Genomic DNA, 25,113 nt, shown 5'->3' on the forward strand with positions numbered 1-25,113 from the left:
ATTATTATTATTAACCTTTATTTATAAAGCGCTGTAAATTTACACAGCGCTGTACATACAATCTTTTTAATTGGACGATTCCCTGCCCTCAGGCTTACAATCTAACAAGACATGACACAAAAGGAGAAGGGAGTGGTGGTGGGGAAGGGACATCTCTAGTAGCATAATACATATAAAGTACATGGCAATACAGGAAATGATTCAATAAAACAGGAAACAAAAGAACATCAAATAGCAAGTGACAGTTATGCAATGCCTGGGAACGCTTCCCTGAACAGGATGGTCTTCAACTCCGTTTTGAAGCTGGTTAAAGAAGTGATGGCTCTTGTTCGCGGGGGAAGAAGGTTCCAGGAGTGAGGGGCAGCGAGTGAAAAGGGGCGAATCCGAGATGGGGGAGAGGAAATCCTGGGCTGGGACAGCAGACCTTGACTACCAGAGCAGAGGGCCCGAGTGGGAAGATGAGGAGAAAGAAGGTATGATAAGAAAGGAGGGGCCTGCCCATGGAGGGCTTTAAACGTGGACAGCAGGAGCTTATACTGAATGCGGAAAGGGAGGGGGAGCCAGTGAAGGGATGCCAACACAGGAGAGATGTGGTCAGAGCGGTGGGCAGATGTGATAATGTGTGCAGCTGAATGCTGGACAGAAATTAAAGGACGGAAGTGAGAAAGAGGAAGCCCAGCCAGGAGGACGTTACAGTAATTAAGTCGTGAGACCACTAGGGCATGGACCAGGATCTTGGCAGTAGAGGCGGAGAGATATGGTCGGATTTTGGCAATGTTGTATAAAAAGAATCTACAAGCCTTGGCTGTGGTCAGGATCTGAGGGGTACACGACAGAGAAGACTCAAAGATAAAACCAAGACTGCGGGCTTGCTGGACTGGATGAATAGAAATGTTGTCCACAGAGACAGAAAAGGAGTGTTGAAGGGTGGGCTTAGGAGGAAAGACAAGAAGCTCCATCTTGGATATGTTGAGCTTCAAACGCTGATGGCGCATCCACTGTGAGACAGCTGTGAGACAAGATGAAAATTGCTGTTCAAGCCTTGGAGAAAAGTCAGGGGTGGGAAGATACAACTGGGTGTCATCGGCATACAGATGGTGGGAAAAACCAAAAGAGATAATGAGTTTACCTAAGGACAGTGTGTAGAGAGAAAACAGAAGGGGATCCCGAACAGAGCCCTGGGGAACTCCAACAGATAAGGGAACAGGAGATGAAGTCTGACCACCAGCAACCACTGCAAAAGATCTGTCTGACAAATAAGATCTAAACCAGTTGAGAACGGAGTCTGAGAACCCAAGATCAGAAAGTATATCAACTAGAAGAGAGTGATCAACAGTGTCAAAGGCTGCAGAAAAATCGAGAAGAATGAGAACAGAGTAAAGGCCATTAGCCTTGGCCCGTAAAAGGTCATTCGAGATCTTAGTGAGAGCTGTCTCTGTAATAAATAAATAAATAAAAGTTTTATTTGTATACCGCCCTTCCATCGATCAGGGCGGTGAACAACATATAACAATACAAAAACACCATAAAAATACACTACATTCATATTAAAAACAAAATTAAAACACCATCAGCCAATCACCAATTGTCATCGGGGAGGGAAGACCAATTGGAGCTTTATTCGGGAAATGCAGATTGAAATAAGAAGGTTTTTAACTCCTTCTTAAACTGGGCCAGGGAGGTGGCCGAGCGGAGCTCTATGGGCAGCGTATTCCAGAGGGCTGGGGCGATGATGGAATATGACCTCCTCATTGTGGAGGTTAGTCTAGCCCCTGGGACCCTCAGTAGTTGCTGCCCAGAAGTTCTGAGGGTGCGGGGCGGAATGTATGGAGAGAGGCGGTCCTTCAGGTATCCTGGGCCCAAGCCATATAGGGCTTTATAGGTTATTACCAACACCTTGTACTGTGCCCGGAAGCGGATGGGCAGCCAATGCAGATCTTTGAGTATAGGTGTAATATGGCTGGCCCTGGAAGTGCCAGTGACCAGTCTGGCCGCCATATTCTGTACCATCTGTAGCTTCCGAGTATGGTATAAGGGTTGTCCCATGTAGAGCGCATTGCAGAAATCCAATCGAGAGGTTACCAGAGCATGTACTACCGTTTCAAGGTCCCTCTGGGCCAGGTATGGGCGCAGCTGGCGAATAAGCCGAAGCTGGTAACAGGTGCTCTTGACCGTCGCATTCACCTGAGCTGTAAGGTGAAGCGACGAATCAAGAAGCACCCCCAGACTGCGCACGGAGTCCTTCACAGGAAGCGTGATCCCGTTCAGGACAGGTGGAACCACCGCCATTCCTGGACCAGGGGAACCTATCACAAGTACCTCTGTTTTCTCTGGATTCAGACTGAGTCGGTTTTCCCTCATCCAGCCCATTACCAACTCCAGACAGGCCACGAGAGGAGAGACGCCATCCTCAGTCACTGCATCAGTCGGAGACATAGAGAAGACTATTTGGGTGTCATCAGCGTACTGATAACCCCGCGCTCCATGTCTCCGGATGATGTCTCCCAGCGGTTTCATGTAAATGTTAAATAGCATGGGAGACAGAATGGCTCCTTGAGGGACCCCAGTTGTGAGGGCCCTCTTATCGGAGCACACGTCTCCCAGCTGCACCATCTGGAACCTCCCGGAGAGGTAGGAGCGGAACCAATGGAGCGCAGTGCCCCCGATTCCCACCTCTGCCAGGCGCTCCAGAAGGATACCATGGTCTATGGTATCGAAAGCCGCTGAGATGTCCAAGAGCACCCACAGGGACACGCTTCCCCTGTCGATGCCCAGACGGAGATCATCGATCAAGGCGACCATGGCCGTCTCAACCCCGTAGCCCGCCCGAAAGCCGGTTTGAAATGGGTCCAGATAATCTGTTTCATCCAAGATCGATCGAAGCTGGATTGCAACCGTAGAATCCCTTGGGCGGAAACCAGACTGAAAGGGATTGAGGATGGAGTTGGCTTCAAGAAACTCAAGACAGCGAGAATAAACAACCCGTTCCAAAACGGGTATGCTCAAGTCTAAGTTTAATTATTAAACTAAAGACATTGATGAAACTCCTGCTTTGTAATGGCTGATAATCATGAAGGGGAAGGATGACTTGAGAAGTTTAAGACTGGGATATAAAAGCTTTAAAAGATGTCTGCCTAAAAGTAACCTGAACGATAATGTAAAGGCACATAATAAGTAAACAACAAGTAACTTTTACAAAATATACCTGATTAATTCATCGGTAAAAAACCACAGAGCAGATATAACTTATTGATTATAATGGAATGTATGGGGTCCTAATCAAAAGGGGAACTGTGTAAAGGTCAACCATGTTGCCTGTAAACCTAAAAGTACAAGTTCTAGAATTCCTCAGCATGAATGGCAGCCATGCTAGCAAGGAGATTCTGGCTGTTATGATCAAAAAAGTAACTTGCCCAAGCTTTGTAAGGCCCTGTACACACTGGCCATTAAGGTCAGAACGAGGGTAGAGTTGGAGCATAGCATCCTCACAACACACGCCTGACTTCACCCCTGCAAGGCACCCTCATGCCATGCGACACTCTACATGGCACACAAAATCATGGTGCTCCTCTGGTGCTGTGTCCATACGATGCAGTGCCAAAAGAGCATCATATAGCCGTGGCAACACAATTATGGTGTCCTTTTGAGGGCACAAAAGGAGCCACTTTTTGTGGCTCCTTTTTGCACCCTTGAAAGGCCAGATCAGGGCTGCGTCGTGAGGTTGCCGTGGCTCCAATCCAGCTAAGAGAGGGGCGGCATTCCACCATGCCTTAAGGGCTGTATGTGCAGCCCCTAACTTGCCCCTAACTCAGCAATGTTACCCAGGAAGCCAGGATAAATAAATGTCTTTTGGTAACAGTGGTTAATGGTAAATGGTAACAGTATTGTCATCATTACTCTAGTGCAGGCTAACACCAGTTGCAATGTCTAATTGTTTATAAAACCTTGACTATGGAAATAATAGTTGTAACAGAGGACTCACTTCGTAATGACAGCATCTATGCCTCAGTAGAAATATTTAAAAATACTGCAGCACATGAGAACGCCCAGAAGACATCACTTTAATTTAGGTTGATTTACTGCCATCTGCAGGATACATTGGGCATAAATCTGTTACCTGAATTAAGTGTAAATAGTAGTAGTGTCTATCTAAATAAGCATGAATTCTATAGGAAAGCATGCTTTCTTCTCAGAACAACAAAACTATATTTATATCCCTGGCAGTGGCATAACTAGGGGTGGCATCACCTGGTGCAGTAACACATGACCCTAAAAATATGGCAAAAATGCCCCCTACAGCTCCTAGAGGGCACAAGGGGGCATTTAAAGGCAAAAGATTCTTTTTTTTGTGTGGTGGGGATGTGCCCCTCCATGTCTCCTAAGGGACTAATAAGCCCCCTAACCCCCTACATTTGCCCACCCCAATGTATAACACGAGTACAGTTGATTCATCAAAAGCTATTCCTGACATAGGCAAAACAGCACTTTCTATGTAAAAGACAGAGGCACCAACTGGCTACAGGAACACTAAGATCTTCAGGAGTACAGAACCTGTCTAAACCATTGAATCTATCTCTCCAGTCATCCGCCTAGCCAAAGGTTTAGGAGTTAGAATGGATAATTCTGGGAAAGATCAAGGGGGAAATACTGAACAGCATGATTCCATGCTGCAGCACTTTGTTATAGGTCTTGATTTATAAAGGTATGGAACCAAATTTTAGTGGATATTTGGAACAGAGATGAACAAAGTGCTGAACGGGGGCCGGTTACAAACCGGTATTTGGGACGTCCGGAGGACGTCCCATTTTAAAAAAGGGGCGTCTCTTCTAGACGCCCCTGGGCCTAATACGGACTCCGTCCGTACAAGATGGCGCTGGCCCTTCTACATCGCCGGCGCCATCTTTGCGTATCGGACGCTGAGCGTCCATATGCGTCGCGTCCTTTGTGATGTAGCGAGTGCGCCCCTGGCGCCTCGCTACGTCGCAAGCGCGACTCTAAAAGAAGCTCCATTTTGGAGCTTCTTTTTCGGTCCGCAGGGGAGCCGCGCCGTGTGGAGGCTCCGGATCCCCCGCGGACTAACCGGCGGCGGTTTGTATCCCGCCTAAAACTCCCATCCATCAAGCCAGCAGACTGGTGAGGAATGCTAGGTGTTGCAGGCCAGTGACTTCAGGAAGGCTCCAGTTTGCTCATCTCAGATTTAGAAACTTGAACTGAACCTTGGTCCTCACACATCCTCCAACATTTCACAGCTTAAAATTTGGACATGTGTGGACAAGCAACATCAGTGTCTAGTAAACATGGCAAAAGTTATTAATGAGAAGGGCACAAAAATTAGGAGAGACTGTGGTAGTTTGCTTTTGCCCGAGCCTACCAGGAAGTGCAAGACTGTACCCTCTGTTCTGCTCTGCTCTCCTCCCTGTTAAGTTAATGGCATTCAAACTACTTTGGACTTTGAATTCAGTTTGCAGAAAGTGAAATAAGTTGAGGACAAAAAGAGAAAGTTGGAAGAGGAGAAAAAACCTGGGATGCTTTAAAAGTCGCTGAAATTTTTGACAACATGCTTACCCAGGACTGTCTGTGCCATCAGGACAGTTGGAAGGTATACATCAGGAAATACTTAGTTAAATGAATTGTGTATTTTCCTTTTACCAACTAAAAGGAAAAGAGACTCAATTAAGGAAGAGATTTCTGAGGATAAGATTTGACATGCGCTTCTAAATACCCATTCACCTTTTAACAAGTAAGGATAACCTCTAGGTGATGAGAAAAGGAATCTTTCAGCACTTTCCTGCCAGATTGTCAAGACTGATCCAAATCACTAATATCTGGAGGAGCTGACACCAGGTAGGCAAGTGAGATTTTCTTTTTGTTCAGACAGTATTACATGTATAGAATGCCAGGATGGTTTGAATAATGGCAGTTTTGCTTCTAATATTTGGGTTGTAGATGAGACGCAGGCAGCAAAGTACTGGTAATACAAGTATTTTATGTACTATGTGGGACAACACGGAACAGGGATGGGAATCAGGCAGCCTGCCAGATGTTGCTGTACTAAAATCCCAGCAGCCCTAGACCAGAATACAGTGGCGTCACTGGTGTGTGTGTGTGTGTGTGTGTGTGTGTGTTTGTATGCAGACTGCATTGCGTGACACCACTGGAGGGGGGGTGTCACCTGGTGGCTGCCTTCCAGGTCTCGTGCAGCCATGGCCATACAGAATTCAGAAAGCCAGGGGGGGAGGTGGCTGCCTGCCAGATCCCATGCAGCCATGGCCATGTGAGACTTGGAAGCTGGAGGGCTGTTGACAGGGCCAAGGGCACCTCCAACTCACTGCCACGGTGCCATTTTATGTATCATGGCAGCCAGGTGGGGGGAGTGTCCTTTTGGCCCTGTCCCTGGAAGCCTTGCCTTCTCACACCGAGTGATACCCCAGCAAGGATGCCACTGCCAACATACTCAAAGGTGAGGAAAGTTGGAAGTTGCAGTCTAACAACTTCCTCCAGGCACTCACAACTCCCACCCAGAGGTACAAGAAACATTTTGTCATGCACATACTAGTCGTGAGTGATAGTGGTGACAACTTCAGATGTGAACATAAGATTATTAGGTCATAGTAACTATTATATCAAGAGTTAGTGTGATGTAGGGTTTGATTGCTGGACTAGGTCTCTGGAAAACCAGGGTTCAAATCCTCACTCAGCCACAGAAACTATGGGCAAATCACACTTTCTCAACCTGAGAGGATGGCAATGGCAAACCTCCTCTTAATAAATCTTGTCAAAAAAAAAAAAAACCATGCTAAGTTGGAGTCAACATGAAGGAATACAGAAACAACAACAAACTAGGGTAGAGGCCTGGAATGAGAAATGCTTGGATCATCAGATATTTTTGAACTTCAACTCAAAAGCTCAGTCAGCCTAGCCAATAGTAAAGAAGAATGTGAGTTGTAGTCCAGAACATCTAGAAGGCAAAAGGTTCTCTACTTTAAACAATGACTACAGGTGGAGAACTGTGCAGCTCTCCAATGTTGTTGAACTGCAATTCATGATAACTGTAACCTGCATAACCAACAATGAGGAATGCTCAATAATGCCCAGAGGGGTGTATGATTCACACCCCTGCCATAGGGAGAGGGTGAAAAGAGACAGGAGTGATCAAGAATGGTATGCTTTTTCATGGAATCATGGCAAATTTTAGGAGTCCATTGGTTCTAGATGAGATGATGATGATGATATCATGCAAAGCAACCTTTCAGTGGAACTATGGTTGCAATTCTTCTTACAATCAGTAGAGGGCACCTTATGATCTTGTATGCAGCACATGTGAATATGAATGCAAGGAATTCATGTCTACCTTAATTTTATCAATGTATTGTTTCCAAGGTAAATATTCCTGCCAAAAGAGATCTTGGGAATTTACTTAGACAATAGAAAATATTGTTGGATGATATTATATTCGCTGAAGTGGAGGAGTTGTACCGACTGGGAATCCTGCTGCTCTAACTGAATTCTAAAACTTCTGTGTATCCGAATTCTTAGTCATATATCTGAAATATATCCAAGAGTTATACAGTGGTCATGACAGAAATAATTCTCCCCTTTGGTCTATATTGTAAATGTTTTAAATTAGATGATAAAAAAGGAAATGATATTTTGAAAGATTTGCTAGACAATTTTAATAAAGTAATTATCATTGTATATATTCTACATTTTCATTTCTTCTGATTTCACTGTTTACAATCCACTCCACCTACATACATATCAAATGAATAGACATATATATTGGCTAGGTGGTAGCTCAGGAAAAATGTTGTTGCATCTAATTCACTGAACTGCTGTTTCATGGGGGGGGGGGACCAGAACACATGTATTCAAGCAACATTACAGTGTGGTCAATATGGCAAAAGTTATTAATGAGGAAAAGGCCATATGCTAGGAGTGGCTGCAGCAGTTCGCTTTTGTCTGAGTCTACAGGCAAGGGCAAGATTCAGCCCACTTCTCTCCTTTTTCCCTGCCGAGTTAAATGCAAACAACTTTTGCACTCTGAATTGAGTTTGCAGCAACTGAAGTAACATGAGAACAATTGGGGTGGGGAAAATGGAGAGAGGAAAAAGAAACTGGGATATTTTAAAAGCAGTTGAAAAATCAGGATGACAAAACACTAATGTGAACTAATCTTGCCAAACTGGGCCAGCTGGAAGGCATGGAACTGCAATTCATGCTAAGGATGGGCAATATGTTGCACTCTAGACGTTGTGGGACTGCAACTCCCTTATCATTGAATATTTTGGTTAGGGGTGATGGAAGTTGCTGTCAAATATCATTAGGTGAGTCACAAGTTTCCTGCTACAGCTTATGCTGCAATAGAGCAATTTAATTTGCCCCAGGATTCCCGGTTTTTTTTTTGTTTTGTTTTGTTTTGTTTTGTATCTATTTCCACTTTCTCTATTTTGATTAAGATCACTAAATACTTCTATACAATTTCATCCAGGGGAGTATGCCAGCTACCCATGTACAATGAACCAGCAGTTTGCTGTCATTAATAGTTCTTTCTTCTTAAAATGTTTTAGTGAAGAATATCTTGAGACAAAAGAAAACATTATTTAGACTGACCAGATTTAGTTTAGATTCAGTGAGCTGCCTTGACTTCAGGGTGAAAGGCAGCACATAAATGAAATAAATAAATAAATAAATGCAAAAGACTTGTACAGATATATTCAGTCAGGAAACCAGGAGTCTAGTGCATGAATACCAACACAACATACTTACATGTGCACGTGCACACACTGTGATAATGTAGCAAGGACACAGCATATTTTACTTGGATATTATAAATTATTTGTTTACTTGGTTATACCTACTTGGTTATGCATAGTTACTTGAAAGTTATTTTACAAGCAAGTTAACTAATTTATCTGAATATGTCTACATCAAAGATTTAAAACACTTTATTTGAATAATACTGCAGTGGGATGTAATGTTGTGAGCATGCTAAAAACTGATTTGGAGACTAATTGTCTCAGTTCAGAAAACAATCATTCCCACCAAAAGTGAATGTGGTGAAGTTGCTTGAGAGGTGGACTAGAACTGTGGGAGACCATGGTTCAAATCCCTGCTCATCCATGAAAATCTACTGTGTGACCTTAGGCAAGTCACACACTCTCAGTATCAGAGGAAGGCAATGGCAAAAAACCTGAATAAATCTCACCAAGAAACCCTATTATAGGTTCACCTTACGGCTGCTATTATTTGGAATTGAGTTCAAGGCACACAAAAACAACATAGTCCCCAGGACACCACAGCTGGGAATCAGATTTCTTTCTGGTGCTTTTGGTATGAGAAACATGTCTATGCAGTAAACCTTCTGTCAGTTTGGTTTTATCCACAATATTCTGGGTTCTCGATCCTTAAACTGTGCCACATCACAGCTAGGCAGAAATGTGGGAAACTAGCTGCCAACCCTATTGTGGTTCTAGCTAGCTCTGCATTGTTAAATTATCACTACTGTAACTACAGTGGTGGTGGCAGTAGCCCCACAAAGAATACTGCTACTTGACCCTTGCTAACTGTAGTTGGTGGTCAGCTTTTTAATCTGCCTGGAAGTAACACCACATTGGGACCAAAAGACATTTCAGGAGAATTAAAACTGTGACTGGTGGGGCCCAGAATGAATGAATAAAAATGTTAACCATCCAGTGGTAAAGGGAAAGCTGGGTTTGGTACTGGTAAATTGTCATTTTGGATTGGGGTAATTTTAGCAGAGAGTCCTCCCAATATCCTTGGATAAGTGGCAGCTTCAACCTAGGTCAAAAGAGTAGGAGGGGCTTTGACATGGCCTAGATATAGACAAGTGCAGCAGAATAACCTCACTGCACTTTAGTCTTCCTCACTAGATGATTAAATTATCAGCTTTCATGGAACATATCCACAAAATCCTGATGTCCAAACAAAACCTATAAGAATTCTTCACAGAACAAATGCAAAATACTCAGTTTGCTAGAGGATGAAGAACTGCTTCAGTTCTCCTGGGATATGATCCTATGGCATTGAAGACTATGAAATATATCACACCTGAGACTTAAAACAGTGATCTATCCATTCCTAATGACAGCTTTGCTCCTTCCCTCTGGTGCTGTACATACAAATAAGCTGACAATTAGTGCTTAAATTATACCATTAAAAAAAGAGAGAAAAAAAGCAAAAAAGACCTTCAATTTTTCACTTATTTATTTTTACAATCTGGTAAACTGTAGCAGTTACCAGATTCAGTAGAACTGAAAAATCATCAAAACAGTTGGCAATTTCTGTTATTTCAAGAAGAATAAATATTTAGCTTATGAATAATAATAATAATAATAATAATAATAATAATAATAATAAAAATCATATGGCATATTCATTTATTCCATTCCTCTAAAGGGGGGCGGGGTGGGGCAGTGAGAGGGAGGAAAACATGGAATATTGTCATCATTTGCTGCAGCTGTTTTCAATGCATATGAAATCTTTCTCAAGGGTTTTGCTGCAAATGAGCAAATACAGGCTTTTGCCAAAGGTTCTCAGTATCTGTCTTGTATAGACAGAGCCCTTTCTCTGCTTTGCCTCATGAATCCTAAAAAGAACATTAAGCACCACTGTAATAAATTGTGCAACTGGCAGAGCACTGTGTGAACATTAACTGCACAGTCATTTTTCTTGCTCTTTTTTTTAAAAAAATATAAAAGACATGCTAACTCAGCTAAATGGGCGTGCAAAATATTGCCTTTATCAGTTTTCTAAAATTGGAAGGAGAGGGGGAGAGAGAACACAAGCTCAAGTATTAAGGGATGAGTAAGCCAGCATTTCTCCTGCTATGGAAATCAAAGGGAATTGAATAATAGTGTTTTTATGCCTCCACTCCTGCCTTTGAATAGAGTTGTGGGTAAGGAGTCATTTGTACCCGCTGGGTTCCAATGATCTTATAAACCTTGACTATACCTATGATTTACTGGGTGTGTTCCCCACCACCATCACTAAGGAAAGAAAAATGGCACCATCATCCTTTTCTGGTGGCATGTCCTGAAACTGAAAATCAACATCACTCAGTATATCTCTTAAGAAATCCCCCCTCCTACATCCTTATGTTGTGTATCAGCTGCCTAAGGCTCCTTGGTGTCTTCCAAAGTCAGCACCTCCAACCCTGGCTGACCATGTGGCTTCCATTTAGCTGTTCCCATTAATTATTCACCCGCTAAATACAACAGACCAGCCTCCCTCCAATACACTCCCTACTCATACACACCACACAACTCATTCTCCCTTCCTCTTTTTGTCAGACAAAGAAAGGTGTCTTAATATAACTACACCAAAAAGAAAAAGATTTCACTAATGCCTGTGAGAGCTGGAAAAATACAGCATTTATTGAATCGAAGGAAACCTGCAGGGTGAATCTGAGCAGCAAAAAATGGAATGAGTGATCAAGTAAAATAATAATAATAAAAATAGCAACAGATAAAAAGTGTTTAATTGCTACTATAGATCAAGGAATCCAGACTAGCAATCAAGCCTGTATCAGGCATATATTTAGGAGAATAGCTTGTCACAGCTGTCAGTGAAAGCTAGATTTACAATATATATTTTGTGAAGCAAATTGCTATAATATAATTTACTGCTCTTCAATGATTAGAGTTTTCAAATGTTGAAGATATGCACACAGGCACTCACATTCAAATGTTGTATTGATGTGATGGCTGTTTCAAAGTAATTCGTGCTCACTAATTACTGTTTTTACTGGCTTGTAATTATTATTTTTTAAAAGGCATGTAGTCGCCTTAAGAACATTAGCTTGCAGTTTACTTTTAGAAATGACAAGGCAAAAGAAGGGGGTAAATCATCTCCCATGTTCCATTTGTAGCAGAAGCAAATGATATAAGCTTTAATTGAGGTTTATGAGTGTCCTTGGTAGAAGCAAACTGGCCATCGTTTAAAATAATCCACCGTTATTCATTTGAAAGCAGTGGTCTAGTTTGTGGGTAAAATTGTACAGTTACTGCTTATCTAGGTGTCATTCTTTTTAATAGATCAGTAGTGAACTGATGCTCTGAATATATAGAAATATGTGAAAGAACTCAGTTCAAGTCAACTCCAATTTAAGGCAACTGTATCATAAGATTTTCTTGACATGTTTAATCTAGAAATTTGCCATTGCTCTCCTCTAAGGTTGAGAGAGTATGACTTGTCTTAAGTCACATAGCAGGCTGCTTGGTTGTTAAGGGATTTGAACCTCAGATTCTCATAATCCTATCCAACATTCAAATCACTATATCATATTGAAGTTTATTGAATGCACTTTTCAGCCCTATCCAGGCATGGGACGGGGTCAGGCTGGAATGGGGGGAAACGGATTTTATCACACACAAAATTATTGCTGCACTACCACTCATCACCCATCCCTCAGCCATGCTCTACCAGCTGATTTTGCTGGTATGGAAAGCTTCCATGGTAGCAAAATCACTGGGAGAAGCACGGCTGGGGGATGGTCAGGTTTTATCGCACACAGCAGCAATTTTGTGTGTTATAAAACCTGTTTCCCCCCATTCCAGCCCAATTCCGTCCCGGGCCTGGATCAGGCTGAAAAGTGCATCCAATAAACTCCATTGTCTCTTGGGTGTGAGACTAGAGCACGTTAAGTGTTAAACTTGTCCTGGAGGTAACAACATTCTTTTAATTCTTTTGGAAAGAACAGTATTCATGTTTGAAGGATAAGCAGTGAAGTCTTCTATTTCTTTATTGTCTTTGCAGAGAGCGATCTAGTGGCTAAACAATGCAATATGTAGAATGGCATGGAACTACAGCAATATGTTCTTGAATGCCAATACAAGTACAGAGCTTGGAAAAGTTAATGCTTTGGACACATTTTGGCTGGAGGATTATGGAAGCAGCGATCCAAAACAGTGACCGGCCATGTTGGTAGTTTAAATGCATCCTTGTCTAAATGACCATTTGGAACAGAAAAACACTACCTGTCTTGTAAAGTCGAAGGCTTTCATGGCCGGCATTCATAGTTTTTTGTGGGTTTTTCAGGCTATGTGGCCATGTTCTAGCAGAGTTTCTTTCTGATGTTTCACAAGCATCTGTGGCTGGCATCTTCAGAGAATGCTTTGCCTGGAAAAATTGTGTGTGTGTGTGTGTGTGTGTGTATACCATGCAAGAACATGGCCACATTGCCTGAAAAACCCACAAAAAACTACCTGTCTTCTTGCAGGAGCACCTTGTCCCATATCATCCTCTGTTCCGCTGGGAAGAATTTGCTTCAACCGAAGAGGACTAGACTTTCTGCAGTGACCCAGTGATCCTTTTCTGCAGCCGCTCCTAGACTCTGGAACAACCTGCCGATCTGTCCGATTACCACCTTGGAAACCTTTATGAAGGCTATTAAGATGGATCTCTTCCGACAGGCCTTTCCAAATTAGAACATCCTTGTTGACCTGTCTCCCCTCTTTCCCCCTCCCATTATTCCCCATCTTTACCTTTTACTTTACCTGGTCTCCACTTGAAATTTTATCTCATTTTAATTGTTATTGTAGACCATTGTTTTAACCTCATTTTTGGTTTAATCTCTTTTTAGCATTTAGTATGTTTTTATGACAGTGGGAGGGATAGGGATCTTGGAACTTTTAATGCTTTTTTCTTTTAATTCTATCTTGTTTTACTGCTGAAATCCACTTGTGTTTTTTAAAACACAAAGCAAAACAGACGTTCTTTGGTTTTTAGCAACTAGTCCTTAGAAAATCAAAGATCCAGGTATGCTGTTCTTGTTTTCTGGTTAATTGGTTCCCAATAGTAACTTTAGGATGTCTGTAGTAAGAAAATAAAATAGAAAAAAAGAGTTCTAATTTAGAACAGTTTTGGTTCACTTTAATCAGTACCAGTTGATACTGTCCTTGCCCATATTACTTGGTAAGGGCCATTTGCAAAAACATAGAACCAAAATTGATGGGAAGGCCAAAGTCTCCACATAACAAGGGGGTCTGTTTGACAAAGGTCTGGCTACAAGTAGTGTCTAAAATCTCTTTGTGCACAGAGTGGTTAAAAAGTCATTGTCAGTGTATCTGCACTCTCATTGAGACCAATATCTGCTGATGTTACATAGATCTGAACCATAGATGGTGTTTGCAGGGGGCCACAGACCATGGAATAGATAATAGGACAGCTTGGAGAGCATGGCCCATGGGGAATTAGAACAAGACTCTGTTAAGAAGGCAGAGGGTGCTTAAAAGTGTTGCTTTAAATCTAAACATAACTGCATCCGCAGAATATATCATTGAACTTTTGTTAACATATTGATTATGAGCATTCATATATTGTTCTGCTGAATATTCCGTGTTGGTTTGCTGAATCACTAACTTAGCTAGATGACTTCAGTATTGCACAAAGGCATAGAGAGTGCTTGCATTTCCACATACTACCTTTGAAGGGAGGAAGGGATGAAAAAAGAAAGAAGGAATAGCTAACCCAGGAGCATGTCTAACTTGCTTTAATTTTTTTGTTTTTTATTTAATAAATACATTTAATGAATTGTAGGTTATTTGTTTTTAACAGCAATGAGAAATTCAATATACTGAGGGTCAGGATTGCAGCTAGGGTCAATGTAAGGGTATAAGAGCCAGGATGGTGTATTGGTTTGAGTACTGGACTATGGCTATGGAGATCAGGACTGGATTCCCATTCAGCATGGACACCCAGGAGACATTGAGCGAGACTCAGCCCCAGAAAATCCTGTGATAGCTTTGTCTTATAGTTGCCATAAGTGAGAAACAGCTTGAAGACATACAACAACAGTGGGTTTAATACAAAATTCTTGTATTTTCTAATGCAAATTAAAACTCTAGCCTTTCTCCGCCCACTGCCTTCAAATGAGAGTTGTTTTGAGACACAAAGAAATTTTAAAAAATAGACTCCCTTGTTAGCTGATGTAAGAACAATCCAGCAAAGTCCCTGATGAAGCTTTGTCCCAGGCCAACTATGAAATGTCAAATTCTCATCTGTACATATGCAAATTATTGGTGATACAAACAAATTTCATAATTACTTAATTCATCTTACCTGTACTGCTGCCATGTGAAACAGCCTATGTTTAAAATGTTGTGCCATTGTAGGCTGCTATTCATGCACGATTATAGCATAAGCTGCTTCTGAATACAGAGCTGCCTTCTTGATTTGTGATTCTCCAACAGGATTGTCATTTTAAATTACCAGCAGAGAGTCTAGAGCCAGGGATTGGCACTAGATTTGGCACTTCAATTACATTTGGTATTTCAATTAAATAAGAAATGATATGTGGGTTTGAGTATTAATATGTAACCATTAATCTGAAAATTTCTATGAACTGGCAGTTCATTTTTTGTCAGTTTCTCAAAGGGAGAACAGACATGAATGGAATGAAAATCAGAAACTGAACTATATGAAAGTTTTTGAGATAATACACAGACTGTCCAAAGACTATAATACAATGGGTATTGGGGGAAATGACCAACCTAAAAAAGATTGAAATAAATCAGCAGGACATTAAATTAAGATGTTTTTAAGACAGCAATGTTATACAGTAATACCTGAGGTTTTTTCCCCCTGTTCAGTGTGTTATAATAAATACACTGATACTGTGAATTAAAGTTAAATATAAGATGATAATTAAAGATTGAAAGAGAAAATTTTCAGATGTGTAACTTCCTTGAAACATCCTCAAGTGTAAAAACATATCATTAAACACCAAAGTTGAATCATCCAAGCCACTTTATTTCCAATTTCTATGCATAATTGTGAGAGATGGACAGTGAAAAAAATTGACAGAAAGAAAATGAACTCATTTGAAATGGAGTTGAAAAATAGTTCTATCAATAGCACGGACTGCTAAAAAAACAAATGAATATGTCCAGAAGAGATACTGGCAGATGAGGATTGGCTAGTAAAATTATATCAAATAGTCAACTTAGATTAATTGACTTGTGGGATGAAAGAAAATACAGAAGAATACATTTAAAAAGACGGGCATATACTGTTCAAATATCTGGAAAAATGCTGGAGAGACACTATTACAATGAACTTTAAAGAATAAAGAATCAAGACTTATAGATGAAAGGCTCTGTATAGATATATATCTCTATAGAAACAAACAGAAATTTGAATAATAGTTATAATGTTCATAAATATGCAATTGTAAAAGCTTACTATATCAAAGATTAAAGGTAAAATACAATTTTGTTTAACAATAGAATTGAACAATTATGTGAAATGAGATTACATTATTTTAAAGGCATGAACTGCTAGTAAGGAAGTCAATATTTGCATAATTAATATGATTTATGTAGATTACAATTATACACACACATGTTTTTAGGTATTTTTGTTTTTTCTTTTTGTTTTGCCTTTTCATTCTCTTTAAAATCTATTGTGAAACTAGTGCTCAAAGCAGATGGGCAAAAAGTGCTGACTTCAGACTGCATTGGGGGCCTGGCGTTTATACAACGCCCACCCTGAGAGCAGCTGGAAGCCACACCGAACCCGGAAAAGCAGGAACAAAAAGGACTGGACTAAATCTGCAGGGCTTGGGACTGCAGAGACAGCCTGCTTCAGATGTGGGCCTGTGCAGTCACTGCAGTCCCAGTGATCTTTTTGGCCTGTCTGTTTCAAACCTTTATATTATTGTAAAGTTATGTTGATAGATGTTCATTTATTGTGTGTGTGGGGATGAGAAAGAGAGAGATTGAGAGAGAGAGAGCATGCACACAAGAACACTTGTCTGGCTGCTGCATTTTGTACTAGATTGAATTTCTGAACCTTTTTTTTTCAGGGACAACCCCACATCGAGTGCACTGAAGTACTGTAAGTAGTCTGAGTCAATCAAGGAAACCACAGTCCTGATTTTGCAGGACCTGGACAGCTGATGACCATGGCTCCTGGAGGACTTTCATTCATAGGGCTGCCATAAGTTAATGGCAACATGATGTCAAATAACAACAAACCTCTTTGGCCTTAATTCATATTTTAGTTCCAACTGGAGTACACTCTGCATCAATGGGATTTATGTAGACATTGACTTAACCTCTCAGTGTGTCTACTCTAATTAGGACCAGCAATTGTATATCTTCCAACATTTCATAGAGGAAAAGCACAATACATATTGCCAAGTAATACCAATGTGTTACTTGGTATGTGGTCAATATTGCAAAAGTTCCTAATGAGGAAGAACACACAGTCTAGGAGAGCTTTTGCCCAACTCTACTGGGAAGGGCAAGATTCTTTCCTCTCCTCTTCTCTTACCCTTTTGAGTTGAGTGTGAACTATCTTTACACTTTGAATTCAGTTTGCAACAGCTGAAGTAATCTGAAGACCAGGAAAGTGGGAGAAGGAGAGAGAAAATGAGACATTTGTAAAGCATCTTAAAAATTGGAGTGACAAAGGATTAATCAGGACTATCCCTGCCAGATGGGGACAGTTGGAGGTTGTGCAGTTGGATTTAGGTCCTGACATCTACCATATATACTCATGTATAAGTCGACCTCATGTGTAAGTCGAGGGCAGTTTTTGGATCCAAAATCATGGATTTTGATATGACCCATGGATAAGTCGAGGGGCAAACACTGGAGGAAGTTACAAAAGATCTAAAGGGGGGAACAAAGCACCACTTCCCTCCCTATATCTCACTCTCTGGACCTCTCCCAAGCATCAGTCTCAGCATGGAAAAGGGGAAACAAACCTCAGCGTGCACAGACACACACACACTCCCTCTCTCTCTCTCTTCCCCTTACCAAAAGCATCTCCAAGGCTTGCAAAAAGGAGGACAGACCCCACTGTCTCTCTGCTTGTCACCCCCAGGACTCCCAAGGCTCATAGCTTGCAGAAATGGACAGGCCTTTCTCTCTCTCTCTCTCTCTCCTTCTCACCCCCAAGACTCATGGCTTTCAGAAATAGAGGACAGGGCTTTCTCTCTCTCTCCTTCTCACCCCAGAACTCCCAAGACTCATGGCTTTCAGAAATAGAGGACAGGGCTTTCCCTCTCTCTCCTTCTCACCCCCAGGACTTCCAGGCAAAACGGGGTACAAGCCTGGGCATACTTTCTTTGTGTTCCTTCTCTCAGCAGCAGCTTGTTAGGTTTGGCTCCGCAGGAAGGCTGAGAGCCTGGGAAACAGACACACACACACACACACACACACACACACACACACACACACACACACACAGAGGGAGAGAGGAGGAGAGGAGAGCCGGCGCCGGGACTTCAAACAGGGAGCCATTACAAGGCTACAGAGGAAGGTGGGCACTTCTTCTTTCACAAAATTTATTAGCATTAACTCATTGACCCTTCCATAAGTCTACCCAGGATTTTGGAGTTCATTTTGGGGCATAAATTTTTCAACATATAGTCGAGTATATACGGTAGTTTGAATTCAGATTTGATGTTTAAATTGATTGTTATATTTTGAAGTTCAAAGTATAGAAGAATCATAATCATTTTTTTATGGAACTTGCAACCAACAGAAATAAGGTATTTGGAATCTGCTACCTGCACTGTTTAGTAGGAGCCAGGTGGGAATGGAACTTGTATCCTCCATACAGAGCAATCTGGATTATGTTGAAGTTAGCAACAACTGATCTTCCTACCTGAATTATTGCAAGCTTTCATAGCCAAAGCATTCTGTGCTGATCAGGCTTTCCTATATTGTGGTACAGCCTGGACACCAGGTGGTATACAGCTCTGATCAATATATGGTGTATAATTGTAGCAAAATAAAATGACCCACTGGAAGAAATAGCTCCCGTGGGCACCACAAATCCCAGAGACATCTCTCTTCTCCTGGCATGTTCTGTATTCTAAGCCCTTGTGATTGTTTCCAGAGCCACAGACTTGTCATCTCATGCACGTGTTAAATGGATGACTTTTTTTAAAAAAGGTAAGCACCTACATAACCCCATGTGTAAGCACTTGATGCATGGATTGGATGAGCCACTTCACTCGCTTACAGAAGCTGACACACAAAATTATGTGTACTGTAGGTTATATTCATGTGACAGCAGTCTTTTGTAATCCTTGGAAATAAATAAAAGGGGGGAACAGAAGTAAACACAGTACTGTTTCTTTTTTCTTTTTTTAATGCAAAGGTGGAAAGACACTATATCCAGGCTGCATACGCTTCCCAAATAAGGAAATTTCAAGTCCATGGGGTGCCAGATAGTGAAGTGACCCTAGTAGTCAGATAATCAAATGGATATTTTTTAAATAAAATCTAAGAAGTTAGGCTTTTAAAAATCCCAAATTCATACCAAGTAACAAGACTGTGCAAATCCAAGCTTCTAAGACAAGGACAGTTGCCCCCACAGAACACCAGGGTGTGAACACCCTTCTATAAAAATCACTCCCCTTGGACTGCTATTATTAACCACCTCCCCTCCATGTCCAATCAAGATATCTGGTGGAACAGTTGATAATTCCAACCTTTTGTGTGCCTGTCATCCAGATCTGTTTTAGCCCTTAAGGCAACTTCCCCACCGCCAACAGAAACAGAGTCTTAGAAAAGAGAACTAGCTTGTTTCACCTACAGTCTAACCTTTCCATCCCATGTCCTCCATTTTCATAACAGCAGATTTAAGCATGACAAACTATTGTAATAGAACACTAGTCATGGCAGACAGCAGAATCTGCATTTTGCCACCAACAAAATATTGCCTTGTGATTGGAGTTAAAATGGGTTTTATCACAAAATAAGTGATTCTTTGATGTCTAGATTCCCTACTAAAACTAAGTACCAGTTGCTCATTTACAGTGATATAAAACCCCTCAATCATCTGAAAAAAACACTCTTACATGAAAACATCCCAGGTCTTTTTTATGGCATTTGTCTGACAACAGCTCCTCCCTTTTATTGTCCTTTTACACATGATTAGAAACTCACCATAAAATGTGAATATAATGGAAATGCAGCATCTGCATGATACCCTCAATTGCTTTCCCAGAAATGCATATGATTGCTTTGTGTGATTGTTTGCAGGAATAACCTCTGCATGAATTGTTTAGTATTTACCACAAAGAACTAACCCTCCTGCAATTGTCTAAGGATTTTGTTGATCAAATATACTCTCTTTCAAGAAAATGCAAAACAATATGGTTTTCTACCCTTCTAAACCAAGATAGGCAACATAATTTAGCTTTCTTCCGTTGGCATAAATTATTGAATATTTATCAAGCAAAATGGAATGAAACTTTTGTTTCTTTTCATTTATGACTTGACCCAATCATTTGCACGCAGCTAAGAGAAATAAACAAAGACCCCTAATCATCATCATAATTTATACTTCTCTGACATCTTCCATCCTGAAGTTTCATACTGCTTAAATATTAATGATGATCATGCATACCAGATCTATAAACTAGAAGCAGTAAGTATCTTTATTCTACTGCTGAAGGAAGAACATTCAGTGGAAACACTGAAAAACAGATTTAGGATAATCTACATACATAAATGATCAAAGTCCCAAAAACAAGAACTTGGAAATCAGCGTCTCCAACTTTCTGTTTTGTTTCATATAGGGAACCATTTTTGCTGTTCAAATGTACATGAATTCTTAGGAAGCAGGGTTTATGTGGTTTCTCTCTTGCTCTCTTTCCCTATTTATAGGCACTGTGTGAAATCCTGTAGAAAGTTCAGGAAGTTATCATTCATGTGTTGATAAGTGACACCTGAGCTTACTTCCTCTCCACCCCTGTGCCATCCAGTTCTTTCCACAAATTATTTAGCTGTGACAGCTAAATGGTGCAGAGTTGGACGAAGCTCATGTTTTTAGCCCAGCCTCCTTGGAGCCTTCCGCTGTACTAAAAAATGGAGACAATGGTTTTTGTTAGTTCGTTTGTTTATAGAAAGATGTGATACTGAATGTTATGCATTCATCATGACTACCAGTCACTGATACAGTGCGCCCGCATCATACATGGGCATGCCATATGCGGCTTCCAGCATATGGTGGAAGCCACGCCAGAAAGACTTCTCCCGCGCCCCGAAAGAAGCAATGGGATGTACATTCGTGGATCTAATGGGGCTTCAGTTTTGCGTTTTTTTCCCTTACATGGCAGGGTCCGGAACGGATCCCCTGTGTAAGGGAAGGGCCAACCGTACCTTCATCCTTCATTGATTTGTGTTAAGGCCACCCAAAATAGAAGCCATTACTATATCTTGTAGCCAGTCTCTTAAACCAGCAGAGATTGCTACTTGCTAGGATTTATAACTTCTTCAGGGATGGGACACTGATTATGACCGTCTGCTCCAGGATGCTTATGGATCCAAATGGATTCCTGAAGGCCACTGGGGAGTTCTGTTGATGTTTTGGTTGACCTCTGGAATGGGTAAATGACCAGTGCAGTGGATACAATTGCTCCTGAACATCCCCCTTCTCCAAGTAGAGCCAAACTGGTCACCTGGTTTTCTAGGTGATAAAACAAGTGAGATGGTGGCAGAAAACCTGGAACAGGGCCAAACACAGGCTAAGGCTTATCTGTGGCAATACAGGCAAAACTATGTGTTTTCTGCCTGCATTGTGCCTGCAATGAGTCTGCCAGTGAAGCTCTATTGAGTGAACAGCTTGCTCAGCAGTTAGCAAATAATAATAATAATAATAATAATAATAATAATAATAATAATAGGAAAATTGCTCTGATTTGGATACCATTATGTATCATAATTGATATAGATCCAGTAGGTGTAATTTTGGCTCTTTGCTTGTCCAGTGATGAACAATAGATAATTTTCAATTTGTGCAACTCAAAGATATGGATAGATGAGAGTCACCACATGCATCTTTGATCTTTGCTCTTCCTGAATTCTTAAAAGAGCCATCAGGAGACTAGTAGTGGGTAGAGTGTCAATGGTTCACTCAAGGACGTGGTCAATGGTTTACTCAAACATAACAGGGTTGTAACATTCCAAAATGAAGTAGTTGCTGTTGGTATGTGCCTTCAAGTCATTTCCAATTTATGGTGACCCTAAGGTGAAATTATCATGTTTTTTTCTTGACAAGATATATTGAAAGTGGGATTTGGCTTTGCCTTTCTCTGAGGCTGAGTGAGTGTGCCTTGCCCAAACTAACTCAGTGGGTTTCAGTGGCGGAGCAGCTATTCAAACCCTGGTCTCCATCACTCAGACTACTACACCATGCTGGTTATGAAACTAGTACTGTAATGATCCATATTGGATTAGTATTGACTAGCCTCCAACATTCCATTTTTGGGCAAGGTAGTGGATTATTTGGTGGCTTCTGAACTCCTGGGGTTTCTGAATCAGATGGATTATCTAGATCCATTTCAATCTGGTTTCAGGTTTGATTATGGGACTGAGAAATCTTTGGTTGCCTTGTTGGACAATGTATACCAGGAACTGGATAGAGGAAGTACAGTATGCTTCTGTTTTGCTGGACCTCTTGGCAACATTCAGTGCAATCAATGGCCTGGTCCAGACGGGCCTATAGGGCACCCTCGTCACATGCTGTACAAATAGACACTGCCATTTTGATGTGATGGACGCCTAGCATCCATACATCACGGTGCCATAATAACGTCGCAAGTGCACCATTGGTGCACTGTGGCATCATTATGGCACCGCAAAAAAATCCCGCTTTTCACAGGTTCTTTTTGCTTCATGAGGGAGCTGCACGGTTTGTTTGCTGCGGCTTTCTCGCGGAGCAAACCAGGGCACTGGCAGACCGCCCTTTTTGGGCACTCTGTACCAGTCCAATCTTAATATTCTTCTGAGCCATGTTACTTGGATGGGACATGGAGGCACTGTTTTCTAGTGACTTTATTCTTTCCTGAAGGGATGAACACAGGTGCTGCTGGATGACTCTTGTTCAACCCCTTGGCTGTTGACTTGTGGGTTCCCCCATGGTTTGGTTTTAATCCCTATTTTACACATACAGAGGTACCCCGGGTTACGAAATTAATTCGTTCCGCTGCCGCTTTCGTAACCCGAAAGGCTTTCGCAAGCCGAAAAGCCATAGGCGCTAATGGGGAAAAGCCGCGATTTCGTGCGAAAAAGCGCCGAAAAGCACCAAATTTTTTTTCGTAACCCGAAATAACCTTCGTAACCCGGAACAGTTTTTTTCAATGGATTTTTTTCGTAACCCGGAAATTTCGTAAGGCGGCGCATTCGTATCCCGGGGTACCACTGTACATTAAATTGCTGGGAGTTGTCATTTAGAGTGATGACTCTTGTCCCATCAGTATGTAGATGATATCAAGCCCTATTACTCCTTTCTACCTCAATCCAAGGAAGCTGTTTCAGTGCTAAACTAATGCCTGTCAACAGAAGTGGATTGGATGAGAAAGAACAAATTGAATGTACTTAATGCAAAACAGAGGTGCTCCTGGTCAGTTTGAAAGCAAATCAGGTAACAGACATTCAGCCTGTGCTGGATAGAGTCACACTCCCTCTAAATATGCGGGTCCACAGCTTGGGTGTACTCCTGGAAGCTCAGATGTCAGTGCTGGCCAGGATTGCATTTGTACAGTTAAGGCTTCTGCTCCATCTGCACCTGTTCTTTGAGATGCCAAACTTGGCCACAGTGGCACATGTTTTAGTTACATTTTATCTGGATTGCTGTAGTAGATGTTACATGGGGTTACCTTTCAAAAGTGTTCAGAAACGCCAGCTGGTCCAATGATCTGCAGACAGATTCTTAAGTAGGGTTGGCTACAAGGAGCAATCAGCTCCCTTGTTGCAACAGCTATATCAGCTGCCTGTCCATTTCTGGACGCTATTCAAAACTCTGGTTCTAAATCTCTATGCAGCTCAGGTCCAGGGTATTTGAAGAGCAGTATTCTCCTATACAAACTTGCATGTGTTTTGGTATCTATTGAGGAGACCCTTGTCTCTGTCCCACCACCCACACAGGAACATTTTGTGGGAACATAGGAGAGGGCCTTTTTGGTGGCTACTCCCTGGTTTTGGAACTTTCTTCTCAGAGAGGCTGGACTGGCACTTTCCTTACTATCTTTCCACAAGCAGGTAAAAACCTTTTTATTCTGACAGGCCTCTGGGAATTGTTTTTTAAAAGGAAAACAGGACATTAGTTTGTTGTTTAATGATTTATGCTTTTAACTGGTTTTAATTTAATTTTATGATGGTTCAATTGATTTTTAAACTTTTGTGTACTGTTAATTTTTAATTACAGTATCTTACAGATACTGTAATTTTAATTACAGATCCTGCCCCCTCTAAGGCCCCGAGGGACTGTGTTTGTTGCCGCTGTTGCCGGAGCGGCTGCCTGGGAGAGGAATCCACCCGCACAGCTGCGCTCCCACCCAGGACTCGCTGCCAACGGACTCACAGCGGCGCTGCCAGGACCGAGGGAGAACAGGAACACCTGAGGGGGAGCCGGGGAGGGGCGTGTCAGTGGCAGGGGCACGCCATAAAACCCAGCTCGCTGGGGAACCTCCCCATCCTGCCCCCTCTAAGACCCCGAAGGACTGTGTTTGTTGCCGCTGTTGCCGGAGCGGCTGCCTGGGAGAGGAATCCACCCGCACAGCTGCGCTCCCACCCAGGACTCGCCGCCAACGGACTCACAGCCACACCTGCGCAACTGCGCATGGCTGCAGGGGACGGGGGGGGCAGGGTCCTATTAGCTGTGTCTACAACAGAGGCTTGACTTGGAAGTAGTCTTACTCTGCTGCAGTTTTCTTACATTGTCTGTGTATGGGGTATATATGCTCATGGATTGTGTTTTTCCCATGAGCACCAATGTCATTCTAGCCCCCTCGATGATGTATATTGCCATCCAGCTATAGTATGGTTTCTAGAGTTTTATTTTCTTGATTTATGTATTGTTGTGGATGTTTATTCTGGGTTTTTGCTGTATGGAGGGCGGGCTTGCACTGTTTGGTATTTTCTTGTAATTACTCTTGTATAATATTGTATTTTGTTATAACTGTATTGTTGTATATTGTATAACTTTGTACTTTGTATTTTGTTGTAACAGAACTGTTGTATATTGTTGTAAACCGCCCTGATGTTTCGAAGGGCGGTATATAAATAAATCTTTTATTTATTATTATTATTTATTTTAACTGCTGTAAGCTGCCTTAAGTTGCAAACTGGGAAA

The 25,113-nt window shown here is 41.7% G+C and overlaps 1 protein-coding gene and 1 long non-coding RNA gene across 2 annotated transcripts in view; one reads left to right on the top strand and one right to left on the bottom strand.

Moving 5' to 3' along the window:
* The window catches only part of NAV2 (neuron navigator 2), a 783,367-nt gene that overhangs the window by 569,547 nt on the left and 188,707 nt on the right, over positions 1-25,113 (bottom strand). The window lies entirely within an intron of this gene.
* The window catches only part of LOC121915134, a 17,550-nt gene continuing 10,661 nt past the window's right edge, over positions 18,225-25,113 (top strand). The window contains exon 1 of the long non-coding RNA XR_006100652.1: positions 18,225-18,285. This is a non-coding gene — a long non-coding RNA (uncharacterized LOC121915134). The remainder of the gene's footprint in view (positions 18,286-25,113) is intronic.

This window comes from Sceloporus undulatus, chromosome 1 (assembly GCF_019175285.1).
Source record: "Sceloporus undulatus isolate JIND9_A2432 ecotype Alabama chromosome 1, SceUnd_v1.1, whole genome shotgun sequence".
NCBI classification, from domain to species: domain Eukaryota; kingdom Metazoa; phylum Chordata; class Lepidosauria; order Squamata; family Phrynosomatidae; genus Sceloporus; species Sceloporus undulatus.